A 7,006-nucleotide genomic window follows, 5' to 3' on the forward strand; every position below is an offset into this window, starting at 1 on the left:
TATAACTAAAAACTCATGGAATTTGCATCAAAATCTTCATGTTGAATGATTTAAGACAAGCATGACTATTTGGCCCAAATGATTACTTAAGGCTCAAGAAAATGCATAAAACAACTAAAAATAAAAGAAAAAGGCTAGTGAAACTAGCCTAAGATGCCTTGGCATCACAACACCAAACTTAATCCTTGCTTGTCCCCAAGCAAGTTCTGAATTATTGAGAAGAAAGAATGAAACAGAAGTAAATTCATTAGCCATATCAGTAAGTAATTGACATTGATTAATGGCGTGTTCATGCAGAAAGTTGTTGCAGCATCACTTTATTGTTTCTTAGGTAAGAATGTCACTTTTTATGTTTCCACTAAAACACTGCTATGGCCTCTTGTTATTCACATATCCTTGGCAAGTTTCTTTTCTTTGTTTTTCTTTTTCTTTGAGCTTATTTGCTCCTTGTTGCTCAGTGTCATGTGTTGCACAAGCCTTTGGCATTTTCTTTTTCTTATCAGTGCACTACACATATCCACTACAGGCATTTTAGTTCACATTTCTTCTTGAGACATTGGTACCCAGCACCTCTTTGTGTGACTAAATGTTTTGTATTTAGGTTGCTCTTGATAATGGACTTTTGGTTGATAATCCCGGGTTAGTTAACCCAAGTTACCAAGTGTTGAAACACTCCTCAGAACCTATTCATCCAAGCATATCCTTAATACATAAACACCACAGGCATTTGTCTCAGAAGTTCAAACCATTGGTGCCTAGCTTATTTTCTCAATTTTTTTTGCTTTTTGGTTGCCCTTTTTCAGTGGCTTTTTCTTCTTCTTCTTCTTTCTTTTTCATGGCCAAAGACATTTATTCATCAAGATCCATAGACAGCATCCTAAATTCCACTAAAAGTGACAATTCTAACTTTATTTCTTAGTGAGCTGACTATTCAATCAAACATGCATACCACCACTTAATCTTATTTGATTTCTTACTAAATGGAATTGAGTTACTTTTGTTCAAACTTTTCTTTTATTTTTGGAAACAGAACAAGCATGGCAAGCATACATTTAAGCAAGTGAAGTTTATCCAAACACTTAGACTATCACTTATTTGGAAATTAAACAAACAGACAAACAAAAACTGCAATGACTCAAACTTAAAGCAGGGGTGCATGCAAACTTCCAATATCAGCAATTCAAAGTACAAGCAATTAAGTGACAATACAACCTTTTATCATCTTCTTTGTTGTTCATCATCCTTCCTAGCCTTGGTGTTCTCTTTGATGATGATGTATATTCCTTCCATGAGATTGATTGTCTTCCTGCAAAGCTATTAGAAGTTGCTTGTTCCCCAAGCACTTTGAGAGTTGGTTAGCATGCATGTATGTTTGTAGGCCTCTGAACTTAGATTGGTGTGTGAACACCAAACTTAGTTCCTTGCCATATGCAGCAATTGGGATCATATGCAGAAAACCTCATGTGCTTTTATTAAGAAAATAACTATGAACTAGAAAAAGAAACTATGAACTAGAAATTAAACTATTGTTTAAGTAGTTTCCCTGATTGGTTGGAGCTAGTGACTAGTCATGCTGAGGTAGAAATGTGCTTTTAATGAAGTTTTTGGTGGAACACCAAACTTAGAATCTCACATTCACCCTTGAATTATTTTGGTGTGCAACACCAAACTTAGCTCCTTGCAATACAGATAAATCTACTTAACTCTTTTATTGAAATAACTAGAAAAGAAAAACTACCTTTGGTTGGGTTGCCTCCCAACAAGCGCTTCTTTAACGTCATTAGCTTGACATGCTGTTCCTGACTTTCTTCCTCTTCCTCCAGTTTGTTAAGAGGAATGACTTCAAGTGGATAAAGGAGCTAGTTAGTGCCCCTTGTTGTGAATGCTTCTTTCCGGCAAGCTTTCCCTTGTGATTGGCTTGAGTGAACTTGCTTGTTGGCTCAGGAGTTGGATTGTTCTTCGACCTTCTCTTCTTCATGGATATGGTCCTTTGTTTCTCGGTCACAATCCTTATTTTGGTGCTTGTTTCTACTGCCTTCACATCCTTGATCTCAGAACTTGGTTGTTGTTGGACAGTTGGAGTATCCTGTTCATCAAAAGCTTCCTGAATTTGTGGTTCAATGAACCCTTCCTCTTTGCAACTCTCTGTTTCATTGGAGTGTGATCTCCCTTGATTGACTTTCTCCATTTCTTGTTCTTCTGATTCCTCCCTTGGGTTTGCCATGGTATCACTAGAAGAATTGTGGGTAGGGATTTGCTTTGATAGATATCCAATTTGTGCTTCTAGCTTTTGAATAGCAGCACCTTGATTTTGTAAGTTGGATATCACTTCTTCCTTAAAGCCTTTCAAATCGGCCATATCTCTGCCCATAGTTGCAATCATTCCTTCTATCCTGTTTAATTGATCTTGAAATTGTTGGCTCGGATTAGGTTGGTGGGGTTGATTATCTTGGCTGTGATATGGTGGCTGGGAGTATGTGTTTTGTGTGGGCTGATAGAGTCTTTGGTTGGAGTGTTGGTAGTGGTATGACTCTTGTGTGTAGTGGAATGAGTCTTGTGGATAGTGAAATGAATTGTATGAATTTGAGAAGGAATTTTGTGCTGAGAAATGCTCAAGTGATGAAGAATTTGGATATGTAAAACTAGGAGGTGAGGTTGGATAATTCAGAGGTGATGGCTCTTGATGAATGGGGTGTGAATAAGTGAAATCTCTTTGGTTTTGATCTTCCCAGCCACAACTTGAGTAGTGATCAAATTCACCAAAACATGGACCATTTTGTGGCTCTGGGAAGTACCCCGTTTCCTGTTCCTGATACTCCCACCCACCATGAGCATAATAACATGAATCATTCTGTGGTGGTGGAGAGTTTCTCATGAATTTTGATTGACCAAAAGATGATGGATACTCCTTTCTTTTTTGCAATGTGCTCAGTCTCAAACAATACTCATCCAAAGATAGTGGAAATTCCATAGTGAGGCAATATCACAAACAGCTAGTGGTTAGTATGCTAACAAGTGAATAAGCAAAGAAAACAAATTAAAATTTGCAGAAATTAGCAGTAATAAACTGAAACAAAAACTATTAACAAAAGAAAAGAAAAATTGCTCAATCTAGTTAACTTCCAATTTGAGAATTGTCAATCGAAAACCAATCCCCGGCAACGGCGCCATAAACTTGATGCGCATAAACTTGTTATGCTACGATTTAGGAAATTGCACGATCGGCAAAATTCCTTCCGGCAAGTGCACCGGTTATCGTCAAGTAAAAACTCACAATAGAGTGAGGTCGAATCCCACAAGGATTGGTTGAGTGAGCAATTCGGATTAGAAGTGTGTTCTAGTTGAGCGGAATCAAGATTTAGATGAGAATTGCGGAATGTAAAATTGGCGGGAAACGTAAATGACAAGAAATTTAAATGGCGGAATCTTAAATTGCATGAATTAAAGAGCAGAAGCTAAATTGCTGAAATTAAAAGGGAATGGGGGTGATTGCATGAATTGAGTTGCAGAATGTAAAGAGAAAGTGGAAATCAGAAATGGGGAATTCATTGGGTTATAGGAGATATTGAGATCTCCGAATCAAAACATGTTTATCTCTTCCTCAACCAATGCGTTCATTAAATTTTGCTTGGCAATCTTATATGATTGGATCCCAATCACTTGGCTCACCAATTCTCTCTAAAAACAAACAAATTCCCAATCCCTTGGTTTAAATGTTCATAAGAAGAGATGATGCTCGATCACTGATTTTACCACACAGTTTCATGAACCACAATTTGGTAGGATTACATGTCACAATATCCATCCAAACCCCAATCCAATTCACTGTGAGAAAGCTTCTCTAGCATGAATCCTCCATTCCTTTCCCAAGGTTCCGAAGGATTCCAATTATGGGTAGTTTCTTTCCCAAGACAACTACCCAATGGAATTAGATCGAGAAGCTTTCTAACAAAATTCAAGAGAAAAGATTGAAGAAGAAGATAAACTATTATTGATTCATTGAATTACAATAGAGCTCCCTAACCCAATGAAAGGGGGTTTAGTGAGTCATAGCTCTGAATTCAATTACAAAGATATGAAAACTAGCTAAATGAAAAGGTAAAGGTTCCCCCTCAGGGGCTGGATTCCCCCTCAATCCCCCCGTATCTCTCAAATGCAGAAACTAAGGCCTTTAAATAGGCTCCCTAAATTATAAAATAAAAATGAAATTCAAAGCAAATTACAATCAAATGAAAATAAACTATTCTAGATGATTCTTGTGGCCTTGATTTGGTGTTGTTGATGGGCCTTGCTTGCTTGAAGGGTAAAGTGACATAATTGATCCAAAAAGGATAATGATCCATTAAACTACACTCAAACGTTGCACCCCCTTTCTTGAGTCGTCACTTTGTTCTCTTGTCAACCTTGCCAATTTGATGCCAAATATAGACTATTATACCTCGTTGGAAAGCTATGGATGTCAGCTTTCTAACGCAATTGGAAGCACCTCAATTGGATTTCTACAACTCGAGTTATACTCCATGGAAGGTGAAGAGGTCAGCTGGCTTGATTGCATGTTGGTACTATGCTCTTCTATGCACATTACGGGGCTGTTTTCTCCCTCAATTTTTAGTATCCACCATGCATGCCATATATGCTTGGAAAGCTCTAGATGTCTTCTTTCCAATGCATTTTGAATCACCTCATTTAGAGTTTTGTAGCTCAAGTTATTTATGTTTGAAGAAGGCATGGTCAAGCTGTTCCATATAACACGTTTAAGCTCCAGTTTAAGCTTAAACTGGAGCTTAAACGCTGGCATTCCCTGGAGGCACAAGCTCGAGCACGTTTAAGCTTCAGTTTAAGGTTAAACTGAAGCTTAAACGTGGAAATGAGAAAGCAACCCTGGAGGAGAAAAATAGTCGAACACGTTTAAGCTCCAGTTTAAGGTTAAACTGGAGCTTAAACGTGGAATGCTCCTGGTGCCTTTCTTTCTTCTGGCGTTTAACCTCCAGTTTAAGGTTAAACTGGAGGTTAAACGTGGAAATGCTCCCCTGGTGAGATTCTCACTTCTGGCGTTTAACCTCCAGTTTAAGGTTAAACTGGAGGTTAAACTTCAATTCCAGCATTATATGGCTTGGTAGTTTAAGTTCCAGTTTAAGCTTAAACTGGAACTTAAACTCCACATGTGATATTCAAGCTTCCTTTATTGATTTTGTTGCTTCCTTGCCTAGTCTCTTCTTCCCTGAAATCATCCAAACAATTGCATCAAAGTCTTGCAAAATTTCATGAGAATTCTTCCATTCATAGCATTCAAGGAATATAACTAAAAACTCATGGAATTTGCATCAAAATCTTCATGTTGAATGATTTAAGACAAGCATGACTATTTGGCCCAAATGATTACTTAAGGCTCAAGAAAATGCATAAAACAACTAAAAATAAAAGAAAAAGGCTAGTGAAACTAGCCTAAGATGCCTTGGCATCATTAACCAGCCCAAGCCTAGGAGGAGAAAGGTTGTTCTGAAGAAGAGGAAACATGATGTGTTGATTTGTCTGATGAGTCTGAGGATATTTAGGACGAGGTTCCAGCGGAGGAGCTTCAATGGTTTTTTGAAAATCAAAAGAAATTGCATGATGTGGCCGAGCAAAGTAATGGGTCGTCGCTGTGGGGGAAGGATTTTCCATATATGGTGGTGACGGACGAGGTGTGTCAAGGGACGTCAGATGTCACATTGGCTGGTGAAGTCGGTGATGTGGCCATTGATCAATATATGCAGGTATGTATTGATTTAGTTTTGTCAATTATGTTTTGGGTGGATATCTATGTATCAGTTGCTATGTCTCTGAAGGTTATTGGACTTCGGCTTGCGAGCTTGGGGCGCAGCTAAGAGAAAAAACATCGGCAAGTTGCCAAACAGAAGCCAAATGTGAGTTTGGAGGAACTGTTGAATTTGAAGAATGCTAGGGTTACAGAACTGGAGAGTAAATTATCTAAGGTTGAGAAAGAGCTAAAGTTGACCAAAGAAAATTATGCAAAGGAAGTGGAGGATGTGAGAAAGAAAGAGGCTGATCTCTTGAGTATGAGTACTCGGATGGTAGAGTTGACTGCTGAGTTGAAAAATATAGAGAAGAGCAAGGAGACAACAATCTTAGATTCTTTTATTGAAGGGTTTGAGCGAGCTTCTCTTCAAGCCAGGTTCCTAGCTCATAACGTGGATTTTGGTCTGATGGATCCGGGCAAAATTGTTCAGGATGGAGCCATGGTTTAAGATGATGGTGCTGAAGAGAAGGGAGGTGAAAATGTTGGGCAGTAACCCTAGTTTCAGACATCTGTATGTTTTGTTTAAACTTTGTAATAGTTGTTTGGTAAAAATTGTTTGCTCTTAGAATGAGCACTTTGACTATTTATATTTTGGATGTTTTTGCTGCCAGTTTGAAGTGGGCAGTTTATTTTTCATATGGCAAAATGCTGTGTTGCATCTTTTGATTTATAAGTAGGATTATCTGCAAGGTACCCTGTAATAGGTGTAGGATAGGATATGTCAGAAAAAGTAGATGCAAGTTGGGTACAGTGAGTTTGTTTTTGTGCTTGCTTTGTCTGTTGATCGATTTGATGGGTTAGGTTTGGCCAATTTACGTTGATGGGTAAAGATCGGTAGGCTATGTATGAATAGTTATTGGATATTTGTTTGATTGGAATAGTCCGAATGATCGGACTCAGAATATAGATCTGCTATCTGGTAAAGTCTGATTAGTTGGATTCGGAGTATTGGTAGTATATTTGGTTAAATCTAAATGATCATCTGTTTGTTTGATCGTTAAAGTCCGAATTGAACAGAGCTCGGCTGTTTGTTTGGTCGGTGAAGTCCGAATAGAACAGAGCTCAGCTGTTCATTTGGCCGGTGAGGTCCAAATAGAACAGAGCTCGGCTGTTCGTTTGACTGGTTAAGTCCGAATAGAACAGAGCTCGGCTGTTCATTTGGCCAATGAGGTCCGAATAGAACAGAGCTCGGCTGTTTGTTTGACT

This window comes from Arachis ipaensis, chromosome B2 (assembly GCF_059453495.1).
Source record: "Arachis ipaensis isolate K30076 ecotype BB chromosome B2, ASM5945349v1, whole genome shotgun sequence".
Taxonomy (NCBI): Eukaryota; Viridiplantae; Streptophyta; class Magnoliopsida; order Fabales; family Fabaceae; genus Arachis; species Arachis ipaensis.